The following is a 19029-nucleotide window of genomic DNA, read 5'->3' as shown; positions in this document are numbered from 1 at the left end:
GCCTGGGCATTTACTCTGCGGAGCCCACGAGCCAGCCTCTGTATCAGGGAGTCCCTCTCCAGGTAAGCTCTGCACCCACAAGGTTTCCCTTGAACTGTCTCCATCAGTATGCTCAGGTTGTCCATCAGTTTTGCAAAGCAGTTCCTGGCTGCACTGATAAGGGAGTGTCCAGAAAGCCAGGAGCATGCATCTTTAAGAAACAACAGCAAAAAAGAAACATCAAGCAGTTTATTAGTTCCCATTTCTTGTAATATCATGTTCTTTTGCATTTATACAGGATGGAACCTGTAAATATTCAGAAACACAGAATACTGATTCTGAAACACTGTTCAAACTTTGCTTTTAAAGGATATGAATGAAAATTACTGAGAACAGCATGATCAAAGAAGCAAGTGCCTGTAACTGAATCTAACCACATTTGATTCAAAAACAACTTTTAAACCAACTTAGTGTTTAGCCTTCTGGAAAATGCATCACCTTGTCTTTCTCCTGCTATTTCCCTTTATTCACATAAATTATCCCTCTTCTAATATCCTTTTCTTCTGTGACAAAATTGTGGGGATTCTGAAACTAGAGATTAATAAAGAACCAGGGATGGCAGCAATGCAGATGAACCAAGGGAGCCTGTATCAGTTCTCACTGTAAATAAACTCTAGAAACACTTTCCAGCCTTCTGCTTCCATGGCTATATACAATGAAAGGATAAAATATCCTATCAGTTGTTAAAGAAAATGAATCTGTTCCAACAGTACAGAGATGTGATCATTCAGAGAATGCAGAAGAGGTTTACCATTTTACCCTGCAATAAAATTACTCCTTCAGGGAAAGAGCCCCACTAAAATTTGTATTGACTAGCTCAGGATATAACCTCGCATCAAAGGTGTCTATCATAATATTCAGAAATATCTCTTCAGAGCTATGATCCAGAATGGTTTAGATAAAATCATAAAAATGGAAGTGATATGACCACCCTGACTTATTTATTTTTTTAATAGATTTCTGCTACAACAATATACTGTTAGAATTACCTTGTTTGCTGAGAACATCATCTAGTTCAGAGATGGAACTGACTATTGCAGTATAGAGGTTAGAGCTAGTCAACCAGTCAAGTGCTTCAATACAGTCAACTCCTTCCTCTTCAAAACCTGGGAAACAGAATTGCAGCTAGCAGGATAAGTGAATCACTAGGATATGGCACACTGCTACCTCCAGCTCTTTCAGAAATTAACCAAAAATAAGCATATAAACAACAAATTAGTCAGGACAATTTAGACCGTTTTAAGCATGCTTCCAGAAGTACTAAAAAACAAAAAAAGTAGATGAACCTTCTAATGTGGAAAACATTTTTGATACCATTTATCCTTGCAGAGGGAAGTATAAACTGGTCTGGCAACAGAAAGGGGCAAGTAGATATAATCTCTGAAGAAAATTTCGAAATCCCATGCTAATATTTCACCTGAATCAGAAAACAATTTTTGTGGGTCTTAGTAGTAAATACATATTAAAAATTATTAAAATAAGAGGAGGAAATACCTTTTCTAGGGGAAAAAAAAAAGGTGACAGTTAATAATTCAGGAACATTGCAAGATATTTACCACAGAGAAGATGCTGTAGCACCTAGTTCTGAAATCCATAACACAAATATCAAAAATATCAGATAGTGTTGAGCTCATGTGCACAATTGCAATTTTACCTGTAATGCTTAACACATGACTAGGCATTTCCTCGTAGAATGAAATATGTTTGTCAAGCAACGTAAAAATTATAAATCCATAAATAATTTGTACAAATGTCATGAAATATATCTTTATGCCCCAGCAATAATAATAATCTTGCTTTTTTTTTTATTCCCTAACCATGTAATTTGACCTAAGAATATTTCACTTACGTGACACATGCCTGCCTCTGGATTCTCCCACACAAACTTGAATTCCAGTGCATCCTCTGGAAGCATCTGTCCAGACCAAAAAGGTACAAGAATATCGGGCCAGAGCCCTCAGCCTGTTAGCAGCCAGAACTGCAATCACAGCTCTTCGGAAGACATAAACCAGGTGCTTGGCTCTTCTCTGCCTCAGCCTGCCTTCGCCTTGGCTGTTTTCCACGTTAGTAGGGAGAGCATAAAGGAGGCTGATGATCTTCTGGTTCAATAATTTGTGGTGGTTCACCTGCTCCTGGAGAATGTCTCTTTGGCAAGACACAGCGCACAGTCTGCCGTAGAGAGGACACAGGGCCCCTGACAGCAGTGCACAGGCTGCCAGCAGGGAGGAGCGTGCCTTGTGAGCATTTGATAATGTATTTGTCATGGAACGGTTTTCATGGGCCTGTTTCTCGCAGGTTTGTTCAAGGCCATACAGTTTTTGCCTGGTTTTCTGCACTGTTTCTTCACATTTCTGCAACAGAAACAAACCAAACAAAACCGGAAGAAATATTAACTAGATAGTTTTTGCCTCGACAAGAGCAAAAAGAAAATTCTTCGTTTTGCCATTCAAATGATGCATTAAAGGAGTCAAAAATTCTTAGTAACGATGGTGATGAAAGTATTTCTTCTAGAAAACAATTACAGAATCAGATATATGAAACCACAGCAATGGTAGGGGGGAAACTGACATGATCATCAACTGCAAATTGGACTCCTGATTTCTAACAACATTCAGCAATATGGTGACAGCTCACAGAAGGTCCAACGCTGCTTGTCTGCCCACAATAGAGTTCTATGAGTTGACTTAACAATAGTAGTAACATCCTCCAATTTCAGAGAGAGCACTGCTCTACCAAGCAGAAAGCCAGTGTAAGTGAGAGGAAAAAGGTAAGAAGGCTGGAACATGAGACTAGACAGATTAAATTTTTCAGCATGCAAAGACTTCCAGCCCTGAAATCTGCATCAACTACAGCATTATTCTGTGAAGTAAGTTGCAACAACTCACAAATAACAAGGGACATCTATTTCCTTTATTCACAAGACTTTTAATTGAAACTGGTGTGAAGGAATGTGATGGTAAAGACAGCAAATGGTGGTTGTGGAATAATGGGTAACATTTTGGATTGCAGGATTGCAAATAACTCATCTAACAAGCAGTGAGAGTTTCACACTTTAAAACCACTTCTCACTGTAGTATCACTAAAGCAGAGTCATTACCACTGTTCTTAGGATCAGTACATATGCAATTAAATTTATCCACAGGTAACACCACATTACTGTTACTCCATACAATCTCTGCAAATGATGATGCTGAAAAAGTAGCTGCTGCCCTCAGAAATTCTTAAAAAAAGGAAATTCGATCTTACAGCTATAGCATTCTCAGAAAAAAAATACTACCCACTGTAGATGAAATCAGGCTTCTCATGACAAATGCTTCAAAAAAGTTATTTATTTCTTATTTTAAATGATGTTAATATTAGCACAGTGATGGGTTGGTTTGTTGTTTGGGCTTTTTTTAACTTTAAAAATATACTTAAATTCCCAAATGACCTTAAACTGCTAAGGGGCTTAAACGACTGAAAAAATCAATTAAATGGTACAAGAAAAAAAAAAAAAAAATTAGAAGTTCCCAGCACTATACCTGGGCTCTTGCATGAACTTCTGCAAGGATATTTGAGTACTGCTCTTCAAGATATTGCTTTTCTTTCTGCCAGCAATGTTCCTGTGCTTTTAACTGCTCAGACATTTTCTCAAAAGCATCCTCCTGCTTCTGCTGAAGTTCCTTCAGAGTGTCAGCCTTGTGCTTGCAAATATATTCTAGGTGAGATATCTGTGTGACAAGCATTTAAGAAGAAATTATTGTTTACCTTTTCACTTTGAGTCACGCACAGACTATTCCAGCATAAAATCTAAACTGTAATTTCTTCAAAATTTTCATTAAAACTAAATAAAACCCTTTTCATAGCAGATGAATTACTTGGTTCTCCAAACAAAACTGAAATATATTTTGAAACAAAAGATTTTATTTGGTTTCGGTTCTGCCATCCTTTTACCACCTTGTAGATATTTGTCACCTTCTTTGTAGGAAACCTGAGCCAGACACTTCAAACTTGTTTTTTAAACAACTCTGTTAAATTTTAGTCCATTAGTAAATTAGGAATCCAAGTATATACTTTAGAAATGTGAAATGATTGCACACAAGAAATCAAAACAGCATTTAATTTTTTGTTTTGCTTGGGGTTTTTTTGGGGGAGTTGTTGGGGTTTTTTTTGTTTTTTTTTTGTTTTGTTTTTTTTTGTTTTTTTTTTTTTTTTTTTTGTTTGGTTCGTTTTTTTGTTTGGGAGGTTTTTTTTCTTTTTTTTTTTTTTTTTCTTTGTTAAAAAGCCAAGACTTTCCAGATTATTATTAAGTTTTTAAACAAGTCCAGGGAATTCTAGCATAGAGAATGTTTTCCTTAAAAATAGCTCATGAGTTTATGATGTGTTTTCAACAAGCATGAAGGGATACACTCTTGTGGTTTAACACTTCACCCCCCATGCAAATTAAATAGAGGCATGAACCAAGCCAACAATGATCTCCAAATGCACACACCTGCACTTTGTTACTAGAAAACATCAGCAAGACACATCCAGATAGATCACGCTGAGCTGTAGGAAAAAAGGTTTTGTGCAACACAGTCTAAAATCCCAGAAAAGCTGCTAAGTACATGAGAAGAGCCCTAGAGACCTCACAAGCAGTCTCAGTAACAAGGCTTAATTAAAATGCAAGAACAGGAAGACACAAACCCCAGAAACACTGCCAACAATATCCATCTCCTTCCCTTCCCATGTCTTTCCTTCTCCCTTTCCTCTTCTACTTCAAAAGAGAAATAAACCAGAAAACAAAGTCAAACCCTGAAGAGTGGCTTAGCTACTCTCAGCTTAGTCTCTGAACCCAGCTGACCTATTTTAACAGGGTTTTATTTTTCCTAAAACCACAAGGTTTTCTGGCAAGAAAGGCCACATAAGCTCACTTGCATTCATATCACTCAGAAATGTACAGCTCCTCCTGCACACAAATACTGACATGTTTTAGAATAGGTATTTCTATTGTGTTTCTGAATAAAAATGTCAGAATCCGAAAGTTGCAATTAAACAGAAAACCCCACACTGGCATTCTTTCAAATAGCACATCTGAATCATAAACACATAATTTAAAGATGGTATTCCTGGAGAAAGTGTATTTTGCTATGGATTATGGTAAAACAAAGACTTGCTTTATGACTGTAAATTACTACATTCTGTGAATTTCTTCATCAGTAAGATGAATTTATTATCTTTTAATGAGGTCCCTGTGGCTGGTATCAGACAATCCTTTCAGAATGTCCTGCAGAGAAAGTGGAGCTGAGAGACTTGATGCACACTCCAGTCACATCTACATGCTCACAGCAACAGCATCAAGCTGAGCAGTGGACCAGCCATAATTAACGGTGTTCATTTGTTAATGTCCAAATCCTCTTGGGGGGATGAATATCACTCCTTTTTCTCCTTTTTAACGAGCCTGCAGTGTGCACAAATGTCACTGAGCTCCGCAGAGGCAGCTGATGCCTGGGGACACTCACCCTCTCCTTAGCCTTGTGGAAGTTCAAGATCAGGGCTTCAACATTCTCATGCAAGAGAGCACAAAGCTCTGTCCAAGGTAACTCTTCCAGGGCGACCTCTGAATGTTTGGCAAGCACATGGGCGTTTGCCATGCTCTGGTATAAGTTTAGGAGGATGGACACATCCCTCTGGAACACAAAGAAGAATTCGTTGCTGTAGCTGGGCAATGTTCAAATCAAAAGAGATGCATCACATGTGCAGTAGCAGTGCTGCATGCAGCTGATAACAAGGCCTCAGAGCTCATTCTCACAGCTTTCCAAAATTCCTGTGTTCATTTCTAATAATTGCTGCCATAATATTGCATAATCTTACAGCAGAGTAAGAAAAGCGATTTGACCAAATTTATCTAATTAGACACAGTATGCCTATAAAGTATGTGAATAAATCCCAGTCCTGTGGGGGCCACAACATTGACCTGGCACAGATAAAAATTTCTGTGCTCTTAGTGGATGCAATTCATTCTCCCTTGTTAATACTCTGATGTGCATTCAAACTGTGCCCCCACACAGCTGCACAGCACACAGAAAACTGTCCAGTTGGCTAGGCAGCACAACACACTCTAAATTCCTTTAAAAATTTGTTTTGCATGGGTTATATATGATTAAATAGCTGGCCAAAATAGGCCTACAGCTCCATCAGTCACACTCCACAAGCCATGCCTCATTTCTTTACAGTGATTTTAATCAGTGGCATAATAAATTGATTCAGGTTATAAATAAATAAGCATGCAGTAAAAATTCAATTCTTCATAATGTTAGTGCATACAAGTGACTTAGAAACTTTGGTTAAGCTAATAGAAAGCTGTTTCTCAAATGCCATGAGGACAAAGTATGTAAACAACCGTAACAGTACAGTCAGAGATCAAGATAAGATTCTCAGACTAGAGTGGAAAGAACATATTCAGGGAACATAAAAGTGGTATAAAAGATGAAAAAATACTGTATAGGCCAGGAGAGCAGGAAGGGAAAACGAAGGGAAGAGAACACACTGACATTTTCACACAATTTTGGCATGGGTATAGCGAGGACCAACAGCAATATATTAAATGTTACCTCTACTTAGTTCCTGCTACAGTCTTCTGCTTTTTCATTTTGGGAAGCAAAATCAAAGCTGTCTCAATGGAGTAAACAGGATCACATACAGGTGATCACTCCTGCTTCCCAAACACATACAAACAGCTTTGGGAAAAATACAAAGCCAACCAAGGCAATAAACATTTAATCTCATAAGGGAACCACTAATACAACTCTTCCGAAAATGCGTATTTTTATCCTCTGCTCAGGACAGTCCTGTGGTTTGAAATCTTTTGAATAAAACACTTGAAACAACCAGCTCTGTGAATATGACAGTGAGACAATCCTGTTACTTTTAACCTTTCAGTAATATAACATTAATTTTTAGTACACCTTTACATACTGTTTCCATTACCAGAAATCTTGATCCTGAATGAAATCTTGTACTGAATTCTTGTCATGTATGAGATATAGTTTACTAAGGAATACAGATAAAAAGGAAAACTCTTACCACAGCAACAGCTAGCAAGCACTTAAGGTTTCTAGTAGAACATTTTCAGCTTGTAATTGTGTTTCGTAGTTATAAATAGCAATCATCAATGCCTGTAGTTAGGCCAGACAGTTGCTCTTCTCTCTATGTATTCCTTTTGTGCCTGATGAAATTACTTTTTCAGGCTACCTAGGCCAACAAATGCCTTTTAATACACTAATACTTGCATGGAAGAAGGTGTTCTCCCAAAGAGGAAGGAAAAAGAAGGTTCTGATTTTATTTTTCTTCAGTTTATGAATTACAGGTCTTCCTGGGCAGTGGACAACACTAAGACAAAGTGTGGACTAACTGCATCAGCTGAGCAAAAGACACCCACAAATCTGAAGACTCCCTTATGCAGGTCTCTGCTCCTGTCAACAGGGAACAGACCTCAGGTACCTTCCATGCTCAGAGCCCTGAGAGAGAAAGAAGAGAAGTTTCCAAGCCACCACCACCAAAAGTTAATATTGCAAAGAGTAGGAACAGAGCAAATGTTAGCACACAATGAAAGGAGAGATTTTCTACACATGCTAAGAACTTTCCTTTGCCCCTGCTGCTATGTGAAAAGATGGCACAATTGTTATTCAGGGTGTAGCTGGGTAAAGACAGCAGAAAGGCCCAAAGTGGTCATATAATACATCCAATGTGCCAAATCCACAGCAAAACAAGCAAAAAACAAAACAACAACAAGAAATCCACTCTGCTTCTCCAGCTGAAAGTTTGAAACAATTTTCAAGCAATTTTTACAGTCAAATACTTGCACTAAAATGAAAAGGGTGTATGAAATAGAAATAAACATTTCTACAATGGTAGCTAATGAAACTTGACAACAAAGTTTGGTAGAAAGGCAGAACATTCTTTACATGAAATCATAATCCATATCTACAAAATGCCTTCTTAATTCGGAATGCCAGTACATCCTACCCAGACTTAAAAAATTAGCTTCTCCAAGCACTGGTTACATTTATGCATGTAATAAATTCTTAAAAAGGTAGCGTAATAACAAACAGGGTAAGAGAATGGCAGAGTTCTTCCACAGCTCAGCACAGCAAATGCAGCAAATCCTCAGCACACTATATATTTTGACAGTATGTTTAAAAACACCTAAACAATGTGTGCCACGGGGTTTTTTTCCTTACTATTGAGCCTTCATGCAGGGTGAAGCTGGCTGTAGCATCTGCTAACGTCCCAGAGGATTCTTCAGCTTCCTTCCTTTCCTCAGCCTCGTCTCTCCATTGCACACTTAAGGATGAACGCTGTCTTCGTAAACTGGAAAGTTTCCACAATAAGATACTTTAACCAAAATTGCTTTTGTCAAATGCACGGTATTCTTTTAAAGGATAATCAACGGATATAGCAGATACCACGTTAGCACATCACATGGCTTCTGAAGCTGCTTGCCTTTCTTAACTGAAGGAAGAAATTTATATTCCTTCTAAGAAAGACTTGTCAAGTGGTTATGTTTTCAGTTACCAAGCCATGTATCATGCAATTCAATAGATTCATATTTGGATATGGCCTCAAAATTACATATAGCAAACAGAATTCTTCCTATTTTAAGTAACACAACAGTTCTCATGTCTCACATCACGTCTTGCACCATCAAACCCGACTTCACGTACAGTTCTCGCTCCTAAGGTTTCCACATGCCTGACTCTACTCTGGCATGACTTTTAAAGCAGACTACCCAGAATTTTAACCTGTTCTTGTACTGTGTCAGTCAGGAAAACAAGAGCCTGGCATGACTAAAAAGGCAGCTGATGAGGAAACTGCAAGGCCAAATAACAGCATAAAGGAGACAGAATCAGAGACAGGAATCCAAGGAAGAATTTTAAAAGATTGCCTGAGTATTTAGGCATGGTGCCAGGAAAGCCAAAAGCGTGCTTAAAATTTATGTTTGCAAAGGACGACAAAGGCTTTTCCAGCTCAAGTTTTAAGTATCTTACTAAAAAACATCTCTGTAACCATGAATCTTGAATGAGTTGCTCAGGAAACTTCCTTTTTTGTAGGAAAACCAGTTTCTTTCATTCTCTACTACTCCTTGTGTGAGTAAGTCAACATAAACACCTGTGTATGCAGACCCATAGAGTTCTAGGCTGAAAGAGAGGTCACCCAAGCTCTGTAACCACAGACACAGCAGACTCTTACCACACAGACACTGTGCTGGGCAGGAAACATCCCAAGAGACTTCCTCGGCTCTCACACTTTTCAGTATTTTTTAACCATTTAAAGCTTTCTACAGCCATTCAAAAGTTGAAAACAAAGATTATCCACTATAAATGATACACAGCTTCTTGACAGGAGTCTTGGGAGATTCAACTGAGTCACAAAAGTGGAAAACAATGTCTTCATAATAAGAATATAGAAAGAATGTTGATAGAATGTATACAGAAAAGCCCTCTTTTCTAGACCTGCTGGCTATGTTTTCCTACACTCACCCCAACCACCACTGGGGGCTGGAGCCTACCGTAACTATGATTTTCAAAAGTTTTGGTTTGGCAAATAGTCTGTAACAGGCCAGTTATTATCTGTACCCATTTCCTGTACCTTTGGTTGACATGGGCCTGTTGTTAATGGACTGCCAGGTTCTGAACCTTTCCTTTGGTTTGGCACATTGTACTAGATTTTCTGCTGATGGAAAATTGCAGGGAATGGAAACGACGAGTGGTACTCAAGCTGTCTGCTGCCATTTTGAAACGGCTTCAAAAGGAAACTTACACTTCTTTTCCTCTTTCGTGTGCTTTTTCTGACTCTTTGAAATCTTTCCTTGCTACCCCTGAAACAACTTCTCTCCTGCCATGCTGCTCTTCATTCAAAGTATCTTCAAGTTCTTGAATTCTCAACTACCAAGTGATAAAAAAGCAGTTAAAAGAAGTTAGGAAAGACTACCATGGTCTTCAGCGCTGTTCACTGTTCTGTTCTGCTTTTTACAGGTGAATGTCTTCTATTAATTCTATATGGACTTAGAAAGCATTGAACACATGTAAAAATATATTAATACATAGAGTTCAAAACGGAGAGAAATAGATATGCTGACCAAAAGCACATTTTGTTGTCCTTTGATGGAGTTTGGATTTTGCTGTTTTCAATTATTTATATTACTGAAGCTTTCCAGGGGAGTTCTATTTTTTTTCAGTAGACTTGTGAAAGGATGGGCTTAACAGTAAAAGCTACACATGCACTCAGAACTAAGCTCATGTGGAGCTTGTTCATGTACATGAACAAGAAGACAACCTTACCAGTTCTTCACCTATAAATCTCTAACTTCAAGGAATGCTAACCTTACAGCTCCTTTGTATGTTGTAAAAGTAGAGAAGGAATCAAGAAAACTGAATCATCACTACTTAATCATCACTTCAGAAATCCAAGAGCCTGTACTTAGAGAAGGTCATAAGAAAATAACTGACTGAAGAAGTGGCAGTGCTTGTTTGTGTTCCTCAGAAAACAAGGGGAAAAAAAAAGATGATATTCCCTTTTGTTTTCTCATTTAGTGTTTCAAAAGTCCAATATGAAGGCTTTGGTAGTCAGTATGAGACCACTCAGCAATCATCTTACAGGTTTTTCACACTTGTTTTCTAAAATACACCCTCCTAAGTGCTTTAATAGATCAAACCCTATGTGGTACAGTTTAATAACACAAGAATTTCATATTCAGGCATACATATGACATTTTTTTTTTTTTTGTGTATTCAAACCTCTCTGGTAACTGCAGATATAATAGCTTTGAAGCTGAAATGTACTCTGAATAATTACATTTGGAACTGCAGTCTCAGGATGCATTAATATCTCACACCTAGAGAAGTTGGATGTATGCACTCTATCCCCAAAATTACCTAAGTAGCCATTGCAAAGATATAGGACAGGCTATTTGAACAGTTTAACTATTGTGAAACATTTCTTTTCCCCTCACTGTTTCAATACTACTTTGAATTCTCAAACGTAAAAATGAGACATTTGGTTTTAATATTTATTCTATTAACTTGATAGTCCCCTGAAAACAGGAGATATTTTTCTATTATCTTTTACAATTTTGACACTCATTGCAAAAATCTATTCAGTGTTTTTAATGGAGCAAGGAAGTCTTAGCATTTTTTGAAGATTGTACATTTACAAGTTCATCTTCTGTTTTACTGCAAACTTCTACCAAATATTTCATTAAAAGTTTACCTGCATGGTTTCTGTAGTGCATTTACATTCTGTATGTGCTACTCTTGCTGCTGCAGCGTTTTCCTCCAGTTCCTTTATTTTCAGTGTAGCTGCCTAAAAGTACATTTTGAAAACATTGAAGTCCAGAAAGATGATAACATCGTGCAAAGACAACTTTAATTGTTCCGTTTATTAGGTCTCCATAAACCAACCTGTGGTATCGGAACAACTTGCACTTTGGAACTGTGAAAACTGGTATCAATCAATAAATAAAGGAAAACAATTACATATCCACAATATTAAAATAAAATTTTTGCTTAGTTAAAGAAATTGATGTAGGATTATGTTCTTGCTGCATTTTTTATACTCACAGATACCTATCTTCATATAAAGGCCTGGACATGGAATTTTAATTGAAAAAATGCTTTTAGCAAAAGCAGGAACTACAGAGTTGCTATAATAGAAATTCACATGCAATTTTAACTACACTGTTTTCTATCCAGAAATATCTTTTCACTTAAGATTGATGACTGATTTGAAAAGAACAATACACCCCAAAATTAGTCCTGCCTTCAAGTGATACAACAAAGAACAAAAAAAAGACATTGATATTAAAAGTCATTTAAGACACCTGAAGTTAGACAGATATAGGTGAAGTCATTGATTTTGGACAGGTAAAGCAAAAGAGCAAGTATGTGAGACTGAATCTGACTCTAAGCACTTCAGTTAGGGAAATATTAACTGGAAAAAAAATAAATAGAAATACAAGCTGTTGGCAGTAAATTTAAACTCTGTATAATCTCACACATTCTCAAAACGAAATAACTGAGAAACAGAGATCTGTGGAAGGCCTGTTAAAGAGAAAGTCACAGCACAGAGCTTACCAAACCTACTCCACAACAGCATCAGCCAAAAGGCTTAAGCTTTTCCTCCTCCCAAAAGACCTATCTGCATAACATGCTTTTATTAAAAAAAAAAAAGGCCACAAATCCTGCACAAATACTCCCTCTATACCTCCACATTGCTAAGAGCACTTTCCCAGGGACATCAAGCTCTTCCCATCTGCTGTTAAGACACCAGTCTCAGGTCAGGCTCGCAGCATTCACCTGTGAATGCACCTTTCCTGCGAAACTGATGCTCCACATTTTGTTAATCAAACACAAGGCACACAAAGTCTACCTCAGAGGTTCCACCCCTCAAAAATGAAACTGCTCAGTTGTGCCAGTGCTTGCTGAGGCTCCCAGCAGCAGGCAGAAAGCTTTACCTCCAGTTCTTTGATGAGCCTCTCCTGCTGTTTATCCTTGAAATCCAGGCGGTCGGCCTGGAGCCTCAGCATCTTGCTGCAGCCGTGGTGCTCAACCTCCCTATCATTGAAATTCCCAAGCATGCTTTGCAGGGCAGCATTAGTTTTCTAAAGATACACAGGTAACTGAATAAATAAATACATCAAGAGGTACTTTTACTAAGATAAAGTACTGCAGTAGAGAGTTCAACAGAGGAGTGGAGGCCGCATCAGAAGATGTTAGAAGTTTAAAATCGAAGATGCCGGCACATGTCAACAGAAGTGTTTACCCAACAGCAGACATGCTTTTAACTCACCACCAAGAAAACTCTATTGGCCCCAAAATCACTGTGAACATGACCTCCTGTGGTAACACTAAAATCAGAGCCAGAGCTCCACAGGAAATCTCTCCCTAAGAGTACAGCCCTTCCAGTCTCTTCTGTCTCCCAACTCAGTGGCAAAGATAGAAAAAGGGTGCATTTGTTGAAATGGCACATGGGGACAGATGTTCATTTTTTTCCTGATTTTTATTGTTAAAACTTCAAATCAGATGTTTTTAAAAACAGTAACTCTTACAGACTAAATAATTTTAATTTCTGCTATTCTGGAAAGGATTTTCTTCTTTCTAGAAATCGAATTACTTAAAAAACCTATTAAATATGAAGTCCTCAGTAGAATAAAAAAAGCTGATCCCCACATCAATTTCTGCATACAGAAATTGAACTAAGCTACAGGTTGGAAGAATCACTGACATTACTGGACTCTGTAGGTCTGTGACATCACTGCTACAAAATCCCCACAGTCCATATGAATTTGGACTAAATTTAAGCTAATCCTCTAGCTGTGCATGTCCAGCAAGACAGATTTCTTCCCTTTGGAATGCAAAATCAATAAAGAAGTAAATAAATAAACCAAAAGTAACAATTTCTATGGAACTATACCTGGAAAGATATAGAAATATTTATTTTTTTCAGGTTTATCTTCCAGATAGTAACAAAAGTGAATTGGGAAACGTGAAACAATTAACAGATAGTTTGTTGTAAAGTACTACCAAAAATGTTAGAACTTTTTATACTGGAAATGTGATTAACATTTGCAAACTAAAATTGTCATGAGTGTATCAAGCTCATTAAACAAGTCAGCAGGAGCTGCAGAATTTCAGAGTTTTGAGGATTTTTGGAACTTTTTGGAGGCCGTATGACTGTTTAAAACTCTGTATTCTGAGGGAAAAAAGGTGAAGGGATAGCTGTGTAACCACGAGGTGAAGCTATTGCCCTTCCCGTCGAACTCCAGCCCCTCCTATCCCGGGCCAGGATACACCCAACAGAGCTCATCATGAATCTGCCACAAAGCAGAGGGAGACTTTTCCTGCGTGTCCCAGAGACACGTCTCAGTGCTCTGTGACTCCACTCCCATGCCTGCCTCAGCATTTTCCCAGCCAAGTTCAGAATTACAGTTTATGAAGTGCAGTTTTCCCAGCCAGGATTTGCCTACATGCTCAGAATCCCACTTCTCTGCACGTATTAAGACCACAATTAAATCTCTTTAGCTTTCATTTATAGCTCAGAATAACTAAAGGAGATTTCAACCAAGCCTGTAAATACACAACACACAAGACTGCAACGCATTCAAAGTCATAATTTATAAACCCACATGTTTCTGATGTTTATCTGACAAGTTTAAATCAATTAAGCTTTCAATGCAGTCAAGTCCAGATGTAAGATTTTTTTATTTCCCGGAACTTTATAACTATACATGACATAATTGTAGGGTGATGGGCAGAGGAGCAGCTACAAAAGCAAAGGGGAAAACCGGAACGTTTTTACTGCTGAAGGCAGGTTAGGGTTTGGCACCTGTTAGTGAATCACATTTGCCTTTCAGAGAGTTTTGAAAGTTCTGAAAGACTTCTGAGTTCAGAGCCGTCAAGATTCTGAAAGCCTACAGCTCACGCTGCCCTGTTTAATGAGCTAGATATATTCATGGCAATCTTAGGCTACTCATGTCAATTACATTTCCTAAAATTTGGTAGCTTTAATACATCTACCCAGAAAGCCTCTTCCTCTACAACCACTGGCAGAGAACACTGCCAGGGAACTGACAGAGAACACAATGCCCTGAGCCACACACTGCTCCTTTTGTCCTTTTTCGAGGACAAACATCACTTGACAGAGCATAGCGTACTTTTTCAACGTTGATCTTTTGCTGCCGCATTAAACTCTCTGAAGGCAGCTTCTGCAAAACACTGTACACAACAGAAGGCAATACCCTTCCAGAGCCTCCTCAAACCAACTCAGCCAACCTACTGTTAGCCAGAACTCAGAGCTTACCCTGCTTGCAGCTGGCAACTTAAAAAAGAAAACTCTATCTAAAAACAGGCTTCTTCACAGCCTGTATCTTGCCCTACCTTTATAAGAATCAGCTTTGAATAAAAACTGACTTGTGTTGCTGCTTGTTTTGAGAAGGATCTTAGGTCCTGTCCACAAGCTCCTCTCTTGACCACTGTGTACTGATAACTTGGCTTAGGTGTTTACCATGCCAGCCAGCCACAACACATTCCATCAAAGCCCCAAACCAGTGTTACACACTAAGTGTAACTTCATAAAGCTGTAACCTTCAGGACTATTCTGCAGTATTTAGCTATTTGGGGAATTTTTTTCCCCTTAAACCAGAAAAACTCCAACGCACCACACACTTTGCACCAAAAAACTTTCAGCCAGCATCTCATGGAACTTTCCACCTTTTCATATATCATACCTGACAAGCCTTTTCTGCTTCAGTTTTTTCTTTGAAAAGGAATTCCAGTTCAGCAAGGTGTACTCTATGCATGTTATCCCTCTCCACTGCAAATCTTTGTTTCTCCTCTTCCCACTGCCTCTGAGCACTTTGAACCATTTTCTCAGTCTCTGCTGCTTTCTGCTGGTATTTGTCATTGAGTACTGTTGTTCACAAAAAAAAAAAAAAAAAAAAAAAAAAAGAGAAAGAGAAAAATAGCTCTGCAAATAAGCATGTTCAGAAAAAAAAGCTATAATGAACCTAAGTTTGTCTGTGTATTGGGATATCCTGTGACACACTGGAACATTAACACTTTCACGACAGAGAAGCAGCCACATTTTGTCTTCCTGTAGCATCTTTCACAGAAGGTCATGGAAATGCTTTGGAGATTTCTACAAATGAAAGCTCTTCTCCCTTTGGAAAGGAATAAAAATTCAACTCTTTCAAGTGAGGCCTCTATAGCATGGGGAACTTAATTGCATTTTTCTGCAACACTTGGCTAGCTTATTTCCAAATATCTACGTGAAAATTTAGTCTGTATCAATTCATTTCAAGCTCAGTTTAAGGAACGGTAAAGACAGATACCGGCCACATGAAAAAGACTCTAGGAAAACCTCAGGCAGGTTGGGTGAATGAGCAAAGGTTTGGCTTTTCTGGGGAAGTTTACTGCTGCCCAAGTGATTTAAATCTTCAGCCCAGCAACTGCCCCAAGACAGGGAAATAGTGGATCTACTTCTCTGTGAAAGCTTCAATGCCAAGGAAAAGTTCTTTTCCTAAAAGCAGTTTTACTAGGAACTTTGCTTCATTTCACAATCTCAGCCAAAATATTTTGTATTAGCTTTTAATGTTGCTGAGTACAGCTAGCTATGTTGACATTTATGTGATCACCACTTTCTAATAGATTTTTACTTCAAACTCATCCCATTCTTCTGAAATTTCTTCCTAGCTGGAGAAGGGTGAAACAACCAGAAGAGACATGGTGGGAAAACACAGAGAATTAGTGGACACAATGATGGGGAACACCTGTCAGATGTCAGGAAGTCGAGCCTCAAGAAGAACAGCGGAAAAACAGTTTGGAGAAAATACTAAAGACAGGGCACAAGTGAGGTGCTCTGCCCAAGAATTTAAGTTGAGATTGTATGAAAAACACCACACGAGGTGAGCAAGGCCCCACGAGACCAGGAAGAAGAAGCGGTAAGTTAAAAACTGAAAAAGAAATGAGAAGCAACACCACGACTATTTGGCTTCTTTGACATGTGTCACGATAAAAACAAAACAGGAGAAAAAAACCCCAACAAAGAACAAAACAAAACTAACAAAAAACCCCAGCCAAACAAACAACAGTTTGAGGAATTTAAACCAACCGAGATTTTTGTAATTTGTGTGTTCTCCAAATGAACGAAAGTGCAGATTTCTTATTATCTTTAAAAAAATCTGGCGGTATAAGCGCACTTGCAAGTTTCAGAGTCTCCTTCCATCCTTGCAAGGTTACAAAGTCCAGGAGTGCTCCAGTCTTTTCAGTGAACACCAAAGGTTCACAAATACATCTCCTGTACTAAATTTAAAGAGTATTAGACTTACTTAGGTAACAAAAAAAAATGCATCTCCCCAGCTTTTAAGAGTGAGAAATACCTCCCTGTTTGAGAAGGATTAAGAAAACTGGAGTTTCTGAATGCAAAACTAATAGGGGGGAAAATATGTAGGTAAAACCCCTCCTTTCCACATACTCCTATCATAACACACGTTATTTGTATAAAAACAAAACCAAAGATGACATGAAGAGGCCAGATATGAGCAACGAATAGCTAGAAATATCTGAAAAGGTGAAAGGAAAAAGCAGCACAATGAGAGCTCTTGGGGGGAAAGAAAAAGTTTTTGGAAAGAATGTAAACTAATAAACAGGATTAGATTTTATTTTTCTTTTCCCCTGAAATGTAGAGGGAAGAACTGCTGGCATCGTGATAAGCAGGAAGTGGAGAGGGACACCTTAATTACAGTTCTGTACACACCAAGGGAAGGAAGAACAGAAGGTAAGGAGCAAGAGGGAAAAAAAGGAATTTATAGGTTTAGCAGGTTATATTGAATTCATATGAGACAGCAAGGGCTTTCTAAACTCTTAGGAGCTTACAGAAGCAGATGAGCAAGACATGGGAAAATAAGAGACTTTCAAAAAAGGCTGTAACCGTAAAACCTTGTGCAATCTCTGCTTGCTTTCGTGACTTGGGACTGATGTAGCCTCTGGTCTATGATTTTGGGGTTTCTATTACCTTGAAGTTCCAAAAGTTTCCTTTTAACATCCCACAACTCGTCCTCTGCAGAATGTAGCTGTATATGAGCCTCTTTTCTAGTAAATGACCTTGCACTCTCCAGATGCTGATGAAGAGCTTCTCCTCTCTCACGTGTCAACCTTAATTTCATTTTTTTTTTATAGTGAGATATCTAGAAAATAAATATTTCAGAAATTGCATTCACAGCTGCCATCTTATTCCATCTGAATTTGAAGTACAGTCCTGAAACTGCACATTTTAGATACTTTTTTTTTGCAAACTGATCCTGTTCCCAGATGACTTTCATGTACCTCGAATATACCTCTCTGTTTTTCCAAACATACTCTGCCTTAAGAAAATAAAAACTACAATTATATTCCACAGGCAATTTTCTGGTAACTGCATTTAGCCACTAGAAAAGCAGTTGTGTTGGGATACTAGATTATCAGACACCTGGTGACTCACTATGTGAACACAAACTTCAGTCCAATGATGTCCAGCAGTCATAATAGCAGTTAATAGCAGTATGCTATTAAACACGACAAACAGAACAAAGAAAAGGCTTCCAAATGGCTCTTATCTGGTGCAAGAAAGCTAGTCTAGTCACTGCTGCCAAAAACTGGACCCAGGAAAACACATTCAAGCCATTTGAATGCAAGAAGGTGGAAAGTAAAACATGCACTTCTTCAGAACATCTACAAAGCAGCAGCCTCCTTATAACCAGGAGCTCCAGTCGTGGGAAATAACTGGACCCCATTACAAAGGTTTCCCCTGATGCTCTTGTGGCAAACTGGTACCTAAATGAAGCAGCAGTGAAAAAATACTTCATTAAAATTTTCTTTCATTTGAATTTTATTACTGCTCTAAGTAACAATTCTGCTCTGAGGAGTTTGTTAGGGGCAGCTGGTGTGGGTGCTCATTCATCTGTCTTCCACTAAATACAGCCAATAAACCAAGTTTGTTGTTCCCTATCCGTTTATTTAGAGATTCCTGCTTCTCCCACAGTGACTTGCTCTTGTTGTGCTCCCACTGCTCCATCAGTTGTGGGGTGATTCTGTTTTGAGTCACCTGATGAGAGGATTATTTCAAGGAAACAAATTACATTTATTCCAAGGGTAAAATAAAGCAAACAAACAAGAAAAGTCCTTACCTCTTGATTGCGTTGATTGTGTAATTCCAAATTTCTTTTCTCCAGCCTATGGAGTTTTCTTCTCAGATCTTCAGCAGCGTCCATTTCTAGTTGATTTCTATCCTGAGACAACTGGAACTCTTCTATATCATTATCTGAGCTGAAAAATGTGTTTTGAAAAAACATGAGCATTCCTTTGACATTTGAATGCTTCTTTACTTCAATTACCCAATCATGGGTCCAGGGTTTTAAACCTTCACGTAAGTAAAATTATTTGGTGCAGTTTTCACTTTACTATTGCTCTCTGAAGGAAGGATTCTATAGAATTGCGC

General features: G+C 38.3%; 1 protein-coding gene and 1 long non-coding RNA gene across 2 annotated transcripts in view; one reads left to right on the top strand and one right to left on the bottom strand.

Moving 5' to 3' along the window:
• LOC137467700 (serine/threonine-protein kinase PAK 3-like) overlaps window positions 1–19029 on the top strand; it is a 176072-nt gene that overhangs the window by 94777 nt on the left and 62266 nt on the right. The window lies entirely within an intron of this gene.
• On the bottom strand, window positions 9904–12619 carry LOC137467692 (uncharacterized). Its single transcript, XR_010995598.1, has 3 exons — window positions 12512–12619; window positions 11269–11361; window positions 9904–9944 (listed from the first exon to the last, which is right to left on the bottom strand). It is a non-coding gene; the product is annotated as an uncharacterized lncRNA (long non-coding RNA).

The sequence above is a fragment of the Anomalospiza imberbis genome, unplaced genomic scaffold, assembly GCF_031753505.1.
Source record: "Anomalospiza imberbis isolate Cuckoo-Finch-1a 21T00152 unplaced genomic scaffold, ASM3175350v1 scaffold_76, whole genome shotgun sequence".
NCBI classification, from domain to species: Eukaryota; Metazoa; Chordata; class Aves; order Passeriformes; family Viduidae; genus Anomalospiza; species Anomalospiza imberbis.
This window is presented reverse-complemented; position numbering and strand designations above follow the sequence as displayed.